At 39.3% G+C, this 16,940-nt stretch overlaps 1 protein-coding gene across 1 annotated transcript in view; it reads left to right on the forward strand.

Moving 5' to 3' along the window:
• The first annotated feature begins 270 nt into the window (after positions 1-270).
• VSNL1 (visinin like 1) overlaps positions 271-16,940 on the forward strand; it is a 98,558-nt gene continuing 81,888 nt past the window's right edge. Inside the window, exon 1 of the mRNA XM_025927262.2 lies at positions 271-545. The gene's annotated coding sequence lies outside the window, so the exon portion shown is untranslated. The remainder of the gene's footprint in view (positions 546-16,940) is intronic.

Below are 16,940 nucleotides of genomic sequence, written 5' to 3' on the forward strand. Positions count from 1 at the left end.
TGAGCCCAACTTGCTCTCCCTACCGCCAGTCCAGGTGCAGGCTGCTCTGGTAGCCTGGCTCCCTTTCCCTCTGTACTTTCCTTTTGAGTTTCTGCTAAAATCTGGAGACATGGAATCCATCCGCGGGAACTCCGAGCCCCTCCAACTGAGCATGCGCCAACGCCAGGCTGCTTTTGGTCACCGGCTCCACAGCTCTCTCCACGCTGGGGCTGCGGAGCTGGAGGAAGAGGGAGGAGGGGAGAGGGGAGGGGGTGCCTCGAGAGGCGGCGGCTCGCGCGCCTGCGCAGCCAGCTCCAGGGACCCTAGGTTTTCTATGGGATTCCCAATCTGCAGCAGAGACTTACCCGAGCTTGTTGCGGCGGCGGCTGGGCTTGCGAGGCGCGATCCAAGAGGGATTTAAGCAGCCTACAGCTCCAGAGAAAAAAAGAGCGCGAGAGAACCACACACAGAGACGGCTTAACCGTTTTTCTGAATTATACATATATATATAAAGAACTGTTGAGTTTTATTATTTTCATTAAGTGACCGTGCGCAGCGCTATAACTGTAAGTGGAAAATGCAATCTTCGTTGCTTTTCTGCATGTGTAGTACAGCCAATTGTCTGAGAGATGCTTTGGCTATTGTCACATACTTTGCATAGAGCGTCCAAATGCCTGGTGACAGTTGCTTTGGTTAAGGCTGGCCATCTGAATGTGTTGTTAGTCAAAGGGGGATCTTTGGGGATGATGGGGGTGGGGGAAGGAGGAGTGTTTATATGCGGCGTGTTTGGGGGTTTGTCTGAAGCTAGATTTAAGATAGGTGAAACAGAGGTGCTTTTTTAGTGTAAGTCTATAAATAAGCGGATTTCCTCTCACACACATTTAAGTAGCTGTTTGACCGATTGTGAAGTTTTCCGGTTGCTGATAAAACTATTGAGCGGCTGCAGTCAAGTACCAACCTGCCATCCGTGAGCTTGGTGCACCATTTTTCTCACCGGGGAAGAGCAGTGAAGGTGTTTGCTAAGTGAAACTGAGTAGACGAGATGGTGTGGAAACCGGGGTTGGTTTCCAAGCGGGGTGTTAGTGTTTAGAACCACGGAGCGACGCGCAAAAGAAGCACATTTCTTAGTATTGAGAAATGAGTAGATAATTTTTCGGTTTTGATTCTTCGTCATGATGGTGAATGAGCAAAAAAGGAGAGATGTTCAACCACATAGTCAGCCGTCTGTCTTGAGCAGAGTCTGAGACCCAGAGCCTCTCTGAATGGAAGCTGTCAGACCCAAACTAGTTGCCTGCCTCTGCACCCCGTATTCCCATTCTGGAATGCGGGGTTGAGAAATGTAAGCCCAGATGTGTTACATTCGGTGGTGTTTCTTTAAAGGAGAAAAGGTCGTTTTGTGTTTTGAGTTAAAATGGGTTGTTCCGTGCCCAGGAACTAAAGCAGGGTCTTTGCAAGGTCAAACCCACTGTGGAAACCGGGGGCACTGGTGAATGGCGGTGGAGGGACAGAGGAAACGGTGAGGTTCTGGGCGAGCGCTCAGCACTGCACGCATGGATCGGTGCCCTGTGAGATTCGAGAGTGGGAATCCATTTTTCTAGAGTTGTGCTCCTGCCCATATTTTGGAGACTAAAATGAAATGGAAATGTTAGTGGGTGTAGAAAACACAAGTGGATACTATCTGTGTGTCACATCCCACTTGAAGACAAGAAGAGCGAAGGAGTTGTATTTCTCCATATTAATTTTTGTTTTTAATTTAAAGGAATTTCAGGCTGAGACAAATTAAAAATGAAACTCTTGTGAAAACATATTTGATCCCCACTTCCATCTAAACTGCGTGTGGTGGTGATGGGGAGGTGGTCCTGCATCATTGAATACTTCACCCATAAGTGCACTCTCATTAAGCTTGGGTGTTTAATAACTCCAGAAAATGCTGCACTGAAGCAGTTGGCAGAATGGCATGAGGCAGGCAGACAAGCGAAGAGCATGGCCAGTGAGCTGGATGGATTTCCATGGAAGAAGCAGATTCAGTTTCTGTAATGAAATAAATTTTCCTTCAAATAAGGCAGATCATTATAGGGCTCATTGGCCCTTTAGTCAGTCCAACTATTTTGAGCCCCTCAAAGAAATTTGCAATTTCTTTAAATGGATAAAATTTGAAATAAAAAATTCGAGAATATTCTCTCCGTGGAAACCCAAAGTGTAAATCACTGTTCCTCTCTTCCTTACCCCAGGGCAGAAGGATCAATCATTTGTCATAACTGAACCATACTCCTCGTCCTCACTAAGAGTTGAAACGTGCTTCATGAATCGTGCAGTTTTTACACTGCATTGATAAATGGGTAGTGCAGGAAGAATGGGGGATCTGGTACGAAATCTTAGAGGTGTTTAGTATCAGATACCCTGGCTCATGGGCTGACAGTCATAGAGACGTACCAGACAGAGACCTTCTAAAGTATCTAGTTCAAACCCCGTGTTTTACGTAAAGATGAGGCCATTGAGGCCCAGAAGCTAGGGAGCTAGGGAAATGTCAGTTAACTTCTAGTCTATGAAATAAACAACTACAGAGTAATGTTGAGCGGAAATGTTCCCTTCTCTCTATACTTTTAGCATCTTCAGTGACATTGCTAAAGTCTTTAGATAAATAATTGTCTGGTCCCCAGCACATCTTCAAGAGAGTCCCAAGGTTCCTTTTCACACTATTATCATTTCTCCTTTCTTGCAAGGTCTCTTTCTATCTCTTTTCTATTGCCCCTCACCTACCATCTACCCACCTTATTCACTGTGTAACCGCCCTTCCTGGCTGCCTCTGCATCTCAGTTAGTTTCTTTGGAATCCTTGGATTTTTTTTTTTTTTTTTTTTTTTTTTTTGAGAGAACTGGCACATCACTCAAAGCTCCTGTCCAAGGACTGCCCAGACCCATCTCCGTCTCCTCCATGCTCTAATCCTTCAGGGACTCCAGGCTTCAGAGACACTGCAGGTGCCGTCCTCACTCTTCTGCCTGTCTTACATCTTCCAAAACTGCTGCAGCTGCAGGGTCTGGGTCCTCGCGGAGTGAGGCGACTGCAGCGTAAACACACAATGGGCCCTGCCAGCTCTCCCCTGGCTCCTAGAAGGCAGAACCTAAATCCAAGATGCCTAACTGTCCCCAGCCTTCTTGGAAATCCTCCAGATGCAGCCACCTGCAGAGAAGGGGAGGGGCGGGGGCGGGGGGTGGAAGACTGAAGGAAGAGTGCTTGAGCGGCTCAACCTGAAGTGGGCGCTAGAGAGGACGGCAGTGCCGCCTGCAAAGACTTTAGGGCTTGGCAAGCCCTTGCACAGCCTCCTTCTTGGTCTTGCAGCACTGGGACTGCAAAGCAGGCAATGATTCCTGCCTACCTGGGCCTTCTTCTCTTTCCTCCTTTTTATATTATCTTTTCCTCTCGCTTGATTTTTCTATTGCTCCCTCGTTTTCTCTCCTGAATGCCCAGATAATACAGCTCTGGGCCATTTAAAGATAATCCAGGCCCTCCTGTTCCTTTTTGAAGAAATATACATCTCCCAAGCCCTCAGAAACATAACCAAGACCACCACAGATGCACCCTTTGGGAAAGTGCCAGGAATTCTTACCTGAAAAAAAGCTGAGGCATTAGGGAAGGCTTGAGGAAGACAGTCTGTTTCTTTCTCCTTTGAAAGATAAGTTAAATACTCTTGGAAGTTTTTGAGGAAGCATGGAGGTGAGTGTCTCAACACAGTCACCAATTAACATTTAATTTAACCCCTCCCCTCATGGTAACCCTTTGTTGAATTGGGATGAACTCTGTCTTGGATAGAGTCTGTCCCTAACAAATACTCTTGGGTCAGATGTCACCTGGTCTTATTATCCCACTCTGAAAATAGTCGTGCCCAGGCTATTCTGAACACCAGGTAGCCTATGCAGAGACCTGCAGCTGCCAAGCTGCTTCAATTTGCTGTGCTGTGAATCTCGTTCTGCAATAGGATAACTGGATTAGAAATGTTGTCCTGGTCAAGCTATAGGTTTTCCGTTGGGGTTGCATACAGGTATGGATTACAAACATTGCTGAGGACCTCCTTGGGGAGTTTCATAAAATGACAGTATAATGTCAATAGCAAACAAATGTTATCCTACTTCACGAGAGCAATACCTTTTAATGTCCTTCTAAAGATCTTTTTCTTTGTACTGAGTGATATCTATGCTCCTTAGATTAGTAATTATTTAGAAAGATTGGAAGACTCTTCTCAAAGAAGGATCACATTCAGTTTAGTCTAAGGTTGAAACTGACAATGTCCATCTCAGTTACATTTAGTAGATATAAATGCATTAATTTTCCTGAAGTATCCAATGGTACACAAATTAATACATGATTGATATTTCTACTCTCCCAATGGTTAATTCACATAATTAATACAGTGTAGGAACTGAATGGGATCCACATAAATTACTTAATCCATCCCTCCAATACATAAAAAACATAGGATATCAAGGAACATTTTCATTTTAAAGAGATATCTACAATATGAAAGCATAGTCTACAAGGGTGTATATTTTAATGATCTTTTTAATATTTCCACAATATTTGTACAATGTCTTTTATAGTACTTTACAATATATGTCAATTATATATCTGTTCCAAGAATCAGTTGTAAGCACCTTATTAATTAATTACATTAAGAAATTAAATTGTTTTGACTAAAAACATTGCACAATTAACATTGCTTTCAATATTCTTATGTTACTGAAAGGAAAAGCTGGACTGAATATTATTTTATAATTTATTTTCACTAAAGATATAAAAGCACTATAATAATACCTTCAAGAGTTCATTTTAATCCACGCATAATTTTTATCTCTTAAGAAGTAAAAATATAAATTATTTGTACCTATCTACAAGAACTGGTATTAATAAGTCAAAGAGGGAATTTAAACTCAATGGTAGCTATGTGTACTACTTAGATCATGGGTCCCTTGAGCTATGGAATTATTTTAACATGTTCACACGGTGAAGGGACCACAATAGTGCATTTCTTATTTACATTTTGTTTCTAATGGTAACATGTGCTCTCTTAAGTGAGTCAAAATAGTTTGAGTTGCTCCCAGCCTGGTTCATTGAGAACTTCATAAATGGGGAACTTGGGGGTGCTTTAGAAACTATTTAATGAATGAAACAGAAATGGAATAGCAAGTTACTCAAGAATCCTCACAGAGGTTTGACACTTTAATAATAAGGTGCCTGTGAATACATTAAAGAGATGTTCTATACCCTTATCAGCGAACTTAAAGCATGCAAGTTGGGTAATTTGTCATGATCCCTATGCTTTCTCTGGATTTCTCTACCGCCTTACTTCACTCTACTTCAAACGCAGATGAACTGCTGTGTAACCACCAACTGTTTTTTTTTTAAGACAATTCATTGCTTTTATAACCATTTGTTGGATTATTTTCAGGTGAACAATCTGTTTCCTCTTGTTCTAAATTACAGTTCAGACTTGGAGGACTCTCATTGATCAACTGGCCTTCAAGCTCAATATATCTGATAAAATAATTGCTGAACTTTTTATAGAAAATAAGGCTCTCATTTTATGAAGTATCACTCATAACAGACAAAGTGTTAACATAGCAGTTAAATTTACATGCTATTATTACAGATCTATAGAATGAATTCTTATTTTCTTTATTCTTGTTCAGATAAGGACTTTTCTGACAACAGAAATCTGTCACTTTAAATATTTTTTTATCTCCTTTGTTTGGATTTTGTTTATTATCTCTTAGGCTCTGAATTTTTTTTTTTTTAACCTTTATTTTTAAGACAGAGAAGGAAAGACAGAGTGCAAGCAGGGAGGGGCAGAGAGAAAGGGAGACACAGAATCCGAAGCAGGCTCCAGGCTCTGGGCTGTCAGCACAGAGCCTGACACGGGGCTCAAACTCACGAAAGCAAGTTCATGACCTGAGCCAAAGTCAGATGCCCAACTGACTGAGCCACCCAGGCGCCCCAGGCTCTGAACTTTTGAGGAGCTGAATGTAAATAGATTTTTGCAAATCACTAACATGTTAAATGGGCTTTGGAGCCTGGGTGGATTTCTTTTTAACTCAAAAAACTAGACCCTAATATTTCTGTTGTTTCATATTTTATTGTAATTGAAAATTTCTTAAAATATTAGGCTCTGGTGCTACAGAAGTCTCTGGTGTTTTATATTTTGTATTGGTTTTATTAATTTGTGATTAGTGTGTTTATTTCTGATTTCTTGAGACCCAATCTTTTTTTTTTGTTTTTTTATTTATTTTGAGAGAGAGCAAGCGGGGAAGGGCAGAGAGAGAGAGGGAGAGAGAGAGAGAGAGAATCCCAAGCAGGCTCCACATGGTCAGTGCTGAGCCTCACGTGGGGCTCGAACCCACGAACCATGAGATCATGACCTGAGCCGAAGTTGGATGCTCAACCGGCTGAGCCACCTAGGCAAGCTGAAACTGAATCTTAAATTATGAGTGAAATGTCTCATTGGAGGCTCATTAGGCATTATCAGTGAAGTTGATATGCTTATGAATATATTTTATTTTAATGCATCAAATAGTGCTGTGCAAGTCAGACTTTCAATTAACAACTTCTATTTGTTAGAATTCTTTGGCGAGTGGTGTTATGAGTTTATGAAAAACAAAACCATCCACTTAATCTTTATTCCTCTTTCGTTTGTGAATAGGAAAATTCCTCAGCCCTCACCAAGGTTTTAACTGACTCAAAAGAAATTATGATAGGAAATAAAAATAAGAGTTTTCAAGCTGGACACACTTAGGTATAAAAATCCCCCAGTTCCACTAGCTTATTAGTTCAAAGACCTTGAATAAGTGGTTCAAGCTCTCAGCCTCAGTTTCCACTTAAAATAGTAATCACAGGATTTTTAAACAGAAAATGAAAGACTACATATGTAAAGATATAATATAATGCTTCATCATTAAAAATGCGGGGCACCTGGGTGGCTCAGTCAGTTAAGCATCCAATACTGGGCTCAACTTATGATCTCACGGTTTGTGAGTTTGAGTCCCCCATTGGGCTCTCTGCTGTCAGCACAGAGCCCGCTTCAGATCCTCTGTCCCCCTCTCTTTCTGCCCATCCCCTGCTCACGTGTATGCTCTCTCTCTCTTTCTCTCTCTCTCAAAAATAAAAATAAACACTAAAAAAAGAAAATGCAATAAATGACAGTTATTATTGTCAATTATTGTCATTACCATTATCTCCATCAGAAATCAATATCCTGAAACACGTTAGTCTCTGAGTTGTAGTAGAACCAACATTCGTAGTAGAACGTCTGAGCGAGGAAGTGAGCTCTTAAAAGCAATGAACACTGAACAGTGCTTAGCCTACCTTGTAAAACAAGTATCCATGGAGTATATGTGCCAAGTACTGTGTAGTCACTGTGGAATCAACGTTAAATAAGATACAGTCCCAGCCTTCAAGGAATTTATGCCTAATGAGGAAGACAGATAAATGCAATTTACTAAGTCGGTAAAATAGAAAGTGGCATGGATGCATAGAAAAGAGAATTTCTAGAAGAAATGCCTACACTGAGACCTCAACCTTCCCATTTTTCTTATTCTTTCTTTCAGTGCATCTCCTTTCCATTATACCTTTTCTCTACTGTCATCCCCCTGCCATGTAATAGCAGCATATAATTGGGCCCAACAGAGTATGGAACTGGTAGCACATTTTTACATTCGTTTCCTCATTGAATACATTTCATAATTGTTTTTCAAGGCATAGTAGTCTCCTTTTATCTGTAGTTTCACTTTCCTTAGTTTCAGTTACCCCCAGTCAACCCAGGTGCAGAAACTTTTGATCCTCTTGAACACTCATCAGAAGGTCAGCAGTAACCTAATGTTAAGTCACATACATGCCTGTGTCACTCACCCCACCTCATGTCATCACATAGGCATTGTGTCATCTCATATCATCACAGGAAGAAGAAGTATGAGTACAGGACAATAAGATATTTTGAGAGAGAGAGAGGGAGACCACATTCACATAACTTTCATGACAGTGTATTGTTAGTATATTATTAGTTATTGTTATTAATCTTTTACTATGCTTAGCTGATAAACTTTATCATAGGTATTTATGTATCATAGGTATTTTTCCTATAGGAAAAACCATAATATATATAGGGTTCAGTACTATCTGCAGTTTTGTGTATGTGTGGGAGGACTCTTGTGTGATCTGTTCTTTTATTCTTTTCTCCTAGGGCTTTTATGATAAGAAAAGCAATCCTTCTTACCTACTGAGCTGAAAACTTGTTTCCAGCCTGTCTGTGCTTGTGTGGGTGTGCACACAGGCACGCACATGCACACACTTGCATGCGCACACACACACACGATTTCAAAAATGGTATTATTGTCTTTAGTTCTTCTCTTTTTAAAATGTTTCTTCATTTATTTTGAGAGAGAGCGAGCAAGCTCACGTTCATGCAAGCCAGGGAGGGGCAGAAAGAGAGAGGGAGAGAATCCAAAGCAGGCTCCAAGTTCAGCGCAGAGAAGTGGGGCTTGATCCCATCACCGTGAGATCATGACCTGTGCTGAAATCAAGAGTCGGACACTTAACTGACTGAGCAACCCAGGCGCCCCTGTCTTTAGTTCTTCTAAGAGCCATTTTTCATCTCAGCTTTTTCTCAATTCTCCCCATATTTCCTGCTTCATTTTCTAGGGAAATTCAAGTATATTTCTAATCTGTGGTTAAAAAGGAGAAACGTTTTCTCCTTTTGAAATCTGTAAAAGTCACACATCATTCTGAGGGTCTGTTGTACAGTAGGGGAGTCTTAGATCATTCCTAGAATTGGTCAGGATTTTTGGTCTTAATTAATTTGGGGGGCCCATTTTCTCACTTGTGAAATGGGATTAATATATTTACTTTATAGGGATGTCAAAGACCATATATATGTGTATGTACAGATATGCATATGTACAGGTGTATACACACATACCACCTAAAAGAGCTTAGCATAGTGTAAATAATCCTCCCTCTGTGGACTTCCACCTGCCCTCTTGCCATTCTTCTCAGTCTGCATCCCACTGTTTCTCCTAGTCTCCTGTTCTAAGTGTTCTGCTCTAAGCATGTTTGTTCTAACTCAGTCAACGTCCTAGCATAGACCTGTGTTCTGCATCCATTTGGGAAAGCTCTTCCATTTATTTAAGACGTGCCTCCTGCTAAAGTTCCCAAAGCTTCCAATGACCAACATTCAATTGATGAACAGTCTTTCCCACACCAATGACCTACGGTGTGCTTCATAAATAATGTCAGAGAGCATCTGCCAATGTTTACTTGTCTTCTGCCCTCTATCCTCTCTTTCCTTCATCTTTTCCTCCAAGGTGCTTAGAGTGCCTATGACACATCCCCATGACACCCTGACGTCGTTTCTTTGGTCAGGCCTAGTGCTATCACTTAGTCCATCTGTTGTCCATCAAATAAATATCCATCAAGTAACACCCAGTAAATGGCAGGAAGGGAAGCCTTGGTGGTACACACAATTAATGTTGTAGAACATGTTTGAATCAGGAGTAGCCTATCAGAGCCTTCGTTTGTTGAGTGTTTGTAGAAGTGCACACTAGTGCACATTGACAAAGAGCAGAGAACAGGTCTCAAAGCAGGAGTGAGGGAGCAATGCCTATACACGCATACATGATATGTATACAGTAAGTTTAATGTACCATTATAGATCATTTGATATTTTTAAGCAAAATATTTCAGAGCAAATAGCTTTATACCAAATCAGTACTTATGAGATGGTATTAAAAGAAAGGCCTATTGAAAGTTTCCTCCTTGTAGATGAAGTGGCAGAGTTAAAAGGGAGGGTGGTTTAAATTTGGTAGTAAGGACATTTTAAACTTTCTTTCTTTCTTTTTTAAGATGCTCCTCTTATTCTTTTTTTTTAAATTTTTTAACGTCTGTTTATTTTTGAGAGACAGAGAGAGACAGAGCATGAGTGGGGGAGGGGCAGAGAGAGAGGGAGACACAAGATCTGAAGCAGGCTCCAGGCTCTGAGCTGTCAGCACAGAGCCTGACGCAGGGCTTGAACCCACAGACTGCGAGATCATGACCTGAGCCGAAGTCGGATGCTTAACGGACTGAGCCACCCAAATGCCCCTTCTATTCTTTTTTTTTTTCATTTACTTATTTATTTTCAGGGGAGGGGCAAAGAGAGAGGGAGAGAGAGAATCCCAAGCAGGCTCCACACTGTCAGTGCAGAACCTAACTCAGAGCCTGAACTCACAAACCATGAGATCATGACCTGAGCAGAAATCAAGAGTCAGACGCTTAACTGATAGCCACCCAGGAGTCCCAAACTTTGTTTCCTTAAAGAAATATTTCCAAGACACTGATAGTTACTTCCCCACAAAAAGTTTTGTGAAAACTTTTTTTGAGGGAGTTCATGGTTCCTGCATCCCACTCTTAGATATTCCTAGTGCATGTGTGTATTGATGTAAGTCTGAGAGTTCCTTTTGTAGAGATCCTAGAGTCTGTTTAGCTTTGCTGGACCTTATGTTTCCAATGTTTACTCAGGGAACTCATGTTAAATTACACTTATCACCATCTCCTTGCCTTCTGAAGAACCCAGTTGGAAAAGCTGCTTTAGCAGGACACAAATGGAAGTACATAATGGAAAGACCATAAAAGTAGGTGGCATTAGCTGTGTTTTAGGCATCACAGCTGTGCTGCAGTCATCATCAATGCAAAGTCCTGGAAAAATCAATTAAATTTTTCTGAGTTTTCATTTATTCATGTGAAAATAAATATGGGTCTCAATTTCGTAGGGTATAACATACAAGTTGTGAATAACATAGTCTACACTTTATGATGTTCACATCATGTTTATGATGTCACAGTTTACCCAACAAGGAAGGGGGAAGAGAAGGAGATACTTCTTGAAGTGTGCAGTGTTTGTAAACGTGCTTGGCATATCCCATGCCTCTACACAAAGGGCTCTGCCAGGTTCTTTGCTTTACTTGCATATTACTCATCCATGTTCACAGCAATCCAATGAGATGGATTATCTCTACTTTAGATGAATAAATTGGTACAGGGATTGAGTAATTTGCCTAAAGCCATGTGGTTTGTAAGTGATAACTCTAAGATCCAGAACAGATCTGTGCCCTTTCTGACTACTCACCTGTCGTTTTTATGTTCATTACATTGTTTCTATATGAGGTACTATCTCTCTGACTCATCAATGTATTCATTCTTTCAAAAAATACCTATTGAATATCTGTCACTTGCCTAGCAGTAGACACGCAGGGTGAACTAAAATAACCATAATCCTTGACCTCATAGAGATCAGAGTCTAGTTAGAGAAACATAAATTAAATAATTACAAAATAGCTTAACATTACAAATAAGATTAAGTACACTGGAAGAAAAATACATGATGCTATAAGAAAATGTGACAGAAAGACTTATTTTGAGGTGTTTCAAATAATAGATTCCAGGGAAATCCAGTGAGAATTGGCAAATCTTTTACAAAGAACATTGTCCAAGGGGTCAAAAAAATCTTCATATTCCAGCCTGGGCTTTGCTTCTAGCTTTTCATCTTGGTTAAATCACTTTCTCTTGATGGGCATTAGTCTCATTATATGTAGAATTAGTAGGATTAGCTAGTATGTCCCTACTAACAGCCTTCCAGCTCTATCTACTATTACTGAAAATCTCATACATTTTCTTATCATAACTTTAAAGTCATATAAGTGTTATACAGCAAAAATCTAGCATTGAGCCATTTTCTCAGGAATAGATACAGATTTGTCTCCATATATTTATACCTCGCCTTGTCTCAGAAAGGATTAAATACTTCTATTGTTCTTTATTTGTGCAAAAGCAATATGATAAGAAAATGAAATAAGCTGTTTATTCAATATTGGAAAAGAGATTAAATTACTATTTTTTGCTGGCTGTATATAGAGAAAGTTGGAAGATTCAAGTAAAAATAAAAAATAATAAATGTTTGATAAGGAGTTTAGACATGAGATAAATTATAAAAACAAACAACTTCTTTCATTTTCGTCTACCAAAAAAGTATTCAGAAATGAAAAGTGGAAAAAATATTCTATATACAATAGCAACCAAGATGATAAAATGTTTAAGATTAAAAGTTTTAAGAAAAGCAAAGTGCCTTGGGGAGCACAACTATAAAATCTTATTGAAGAACAGAAAATATGATAACAACAAATGAAAAGACAATATGAAGACATCATATAAGGTAATGAATAGACATGATATGTTTGTAATATACAATAATTATAATGCCACAGGATTTTTTATTGTAGGCATCATTTAAGTTTTTTTAACTTGGTTTTAAAGTTTATCTGAACACTGCATCCTCAAATATCATGTCAAATTTGAATATCATGTCAAATTTGAATATCATGTAAAAAAGAATAGAGTAGTCTTGCATTACCGGATGTTAGAACATATAAACACTGTAATCAAATTAAGATGGTGTAGGCATATGAGTAGACAAATAGACCAGAGAACAAAATAGAGAATCAGAGATAGCTCATTTTCTTTGGGATTTTATGAAATACCACTAAGGGTGCCATTTTAATTTAGTGGGAAGGGTGCAATTTATGTAATAAATCGCACCAGAACACCTGATTGTCTACTTAGAAATATCTACTTATAGAAATATCCATCTCACACTATATAAATGTATTCCAGATATAGTAAAGACTTCAAATTTTTTTTTTAAGGCTTAGCAGAAAGTCCAGGAGATGTATTTGTAACCTAGATGTAGTGGGAAATAAGCAATCCAAAAACTCTAAAAGGGTAGGCATATTTGATTACATAAAAGATACTATGTTAAAAGATGTTATTAACATGGAAGTGTTCAATACTTTTTAGTGAACTTTAGAAGATAAGTTTCTGTATCCTCTGGACCATAATGCCTGGTTCATAGCTGAGATTCAGATGAAAGCATGCAAGTAGAATGGGATACGGGTCATGACAAGAAGGATAGATTTTGTTCTAAGAATTTTGGGTGTGAAAGAGCAAATTAGTTTTCAGTGGATTTCTTAGGTTGTCTCTTTGGGGCTCACAAGTTTCTTCTATGAGAATATGACAGTTAATCCAGCTCAACAAACAGTAACTGACTAATCCAGTTTAACAGACATTGAGTGCTTACTATGTACCAAACCCTGTACTGAAAAAATTTGGAAGCAAAAAAAGATAGACTCTCTCATGGAGCTTATGGTATGGAAAGGCATGACAAATGGGTGATTAAAAACTGATTAGTCTGAAAAAAAGGGGGAAGATTATGCTCCTGTGGGTATGCATAACAAAGAGACTTAGTCTAAGGAATCCTGGACTGACTCAGAGTGAGATTTATGCTGGATACCTAAGTAGGGGTGGAAGTTTGCCAGTTCAGGAAAGGTATAGAAGGAGTGCTCCCCACACAGGTAATAGCATGTGCAAAGAGCTGGATTTGATAGTGAACCTGGTAAGAAACTGGAGTGAGGCTGCAAAATTAGCAGCAAACAGCCAGGTTCCAGGTTGTGATGAATCTTATAAGGAATGTTAAGGGATTTTTTTTAAAGGTTTTTTTGTTTTTGTTTTTGTTTTTTTCTGCATCATGAGAGCAGTAAGAATCTATTAAAGATTTTAAAAAGGAAGTGACTTGATCAGACTTAAATTTTCAAATGATCCTTCTGGAGAATGAATCAGGGAGACCAGTTTGGAGGCAGTTGTATTTGTCCAGGTGAGAGGTGATATTGGCTTGGTCTAAAGTGGTACAGCACAGCTTCAGAGACCTGAACAAATTTGGCAGATGTTTAGGAGGTAGATCATATAGGAATATGACTATTTGTGAGGAGAGGGAGAAGAAAGTTAGCTACTGTGTTAGTGAGCAACTGTGTAGAGAACTGTACAATTCTTCAGATGGAAAACATATGCCAAGTGTCTGTTCTTTTTTGTCTCTTAAGAATGCAGCTCAGGGGCACCTGGATGGGTCAGTTTGTTAAACGTCCAGCTTCAGCTCAGGTCATGATCTCGTGGTTCATGATTTCGAGCCGTGTCGGGCTCCGTGCTGACAGCTCAGAGCCTGGAGCCTGCTTGGGATTCTGTGTCTCCCTCTCTGTCTGTCCCTCCCCTGCCCACACTCTCTCTCAAAAATGAATAAACATTAAAAAAATTAAAAAAAAAAAAGAATGCAGCCCAAAAGTTAATCAAGAAAATGACACTCCCTTTACATTGTTCTAAATAGGTACACTTGTCAGAATAAAACATGGGACTCACCCCAAACACCCTCACCATACAGCAGGGTCTGCAGTACTCCCAGCCTGTGGAATTGCTATTGGAGTCTGTTGAGGTTTAATTCAAGCCTTTTGAGGCTTCTTCTAGTCTACACTTTGTACCAGGTGTTCCCCATCTTTTTTACCACTACTTTATACTTCTGGGACTTCTCTGTAATGCCAAGTTTTTCAGACTCCCAAGGCTAGTAATTGTAATTTCATTATTAGTTGATTTCAGAGAACACATTGGGACAAATAGCTACTATGAATTCAATAATGTTTAAAATTCACCTTTAAAATTTACATTATTGATAGCAATAGTATTGACACACATTTGAAAAATAATACACTGATATGTGAAAGATACACTATTCCATTTCTAAGGCTAACATTCATATGTATTCACAGACCCTTTTAAATAATTGAATGCATTCTTCCACTTCCAGACTTCATTCTAGCAATCCACAAACCAAATTTTATCTTTAAGTCGATCATAAGCTTTTTAAATTTTCATTAAGAAGCAAAGCTAATGCTAATATGGTCTCTTTAACAATTGCACATTCTTTAGAAATCAAAGAGTAAATTTTTGTTCCCTAATGATGGCATTTAGACAGGACATTGAGATTATATAAATAGGTATTCTGTCTGTTTTGGCATAAATTGGGCCCTAGATTTAGAATCCAGTCTGTCCCCATTGATGGCATATATTGCCTTAAGGGAATTTTATCTTCCTCTGAATAGTATTATACAAAAAAAGACTTATTTTAAGGAGAAACATCAGAACTGGACCTACAGACCCGTTAGGGACCAGCACAACTAGGTATTTGCCACTGCCTCCTTTTCTTGATCTCTGGGATCCGAGATGTTCCTCTCTCTATACATAACATCTCAGTTTCTCTATCTGCCGGTTAGCTCTGCACCCACTATTGATGAAGGATTGATACCAAATCTCTTCCATTCCAAATCTCTGAAAGAGCAAGTCTGATTACTTTTATCTCTGTTTGCAAGCCCTTCCCACCATCCAACTTCATCAGCTGGTCTGCGCTGTGCCACTTTTGGGTCAGTGACCCATCTTTGTTTGGATTTTTACATCATTCCTGCCTAAAAATGGCTGAACTATACTTTTCTAAATATGAAGTATGGATAAGGCCACTGCAGCTAAAAGAAGAGATGAGACATATTAATAACTGATATGTCCAGTATGTTGGGCAAGGAATAACCAGGAAGGAGATATGAAGGGAGAAGGGAACTATTTCATGACAAAAATAATTCGGGCACCTCACATAGCAAAACTGGAGAATATTACAGTAGAGAGATATAAAAATCATCATCTTAATATTCAAAGTTAATATCGATTATTTGGCATATTTCTTTCTGGCCTCTTTTTTATATGCCTCTTTCTTTTTACTTAGTTGTGATGTTGATATAGATAAACTTTACCCTCTTCTAAATATTCCTTTTTAAAACCAATTCCTTTAATTATATCCAATGTTTTTCCAGTCATGCTCTTCTCCGTTTTTTTTGTTTTTTTTTTTTTTTTTTTTTTTTTATCTAGTCTTCTTCCTTGTTCAGAGAGGATTGCAGTTAGGTTTCTAATACAGTAACGTTTTTAAAAAAATTTAACTTTAATTGCCTATTTATTTTTGAGAGGGAGCACGAGCGAATGTGAGAGGGGCAGAGAGAGAGGGAGACACAGAATCCCAAGCAGGCTCCAGGCTCTAAGCTGTCAGCACAGAATCTGACGCGGGGCTAGAATCTGTGAACCACGAGATCATGACCTGAGCAGAAGTTGGACACTTAAGCGACTGAACCACCCAGGCACTCCTAATACAGTAACATTTTAAAAAATGAATTAGAAACGAGAGGTTTCAAAAAAGGAAAATGAAGATTGTCTTCTGATTTGTTCTATCCCACACTTCTGATTGTTAAATAGAACTTGTATGTGGTTTGGCAGCCTCCTCTGTGTCTTCTTTGAGTCTTTCTGACCTAAGATACACTTTCAGAGCCTATAAGCTGAAAGAAACCATAGCTGGCCAAAGATGTGTTCCGTTTTGGCACAGAAATGCATATTTATTATTAAGTGGACTTTATTACACCATCTCACGAGGGTGTTCAGAGAGGCCTTTAAGAAATTAATTCCAATCCTCATGCATAGGATTCTGGAGCAAAAACAGCAGCAACTATAAGCCATTACGGCCTCACTGTGTGTGTTTTAGTACAATGGCAAGAAACCAGGTGACTCAAAGAGTCACGCTTGTGCCAACTTTGAGTCTCTCAGAGCCTCTCAAGTTGCCTTGCAAATGTGGTTAAACAACAGTGTTTCAATATCCCTATTCAAGATGGAAATTGAAATTGTATTAAATCATTTTTCAAAACACTTACTGGATGCCCATGTGGCCTAGGCATTGATGAGTAAGAAGGGGTCCCCCTCTTCCAAGGGTTCCAAGAATCTAGTGGGGCCAGGCAAATAAGCAAGTGATTACAGAGCACAAAACTACCTTGATGTGGTTAAAGCAGTGGATGTTCCATTGGATGTATGCCTCCTTGTATTCACTGCAGCATTGATCAGAGAAGTATTTTTTCCTAAACCAAAAATGGACCTGCTTTAAATGGGTAAAATTCTTAGAGGATGGCACAATTTTCTCTTCAGCGTTCTGCCACATGTTTCCTTTGAAATGAACGTGATTACTCTTTATGATAAGAGTT

This window comes from Puma concolor, chromosome A3 (assembly GCF_028749965.1).
Source record: "Puma concolor isolate L17-30 chromosome A3, mPumCon1.1.hap2, whole genome shotgun sequence".
Taxonomy (NCBI): Eukaryota; Metazoa; Chordata; class Mammalia; order Carnivora; family Felidae; genus Puma; species Puma concolor.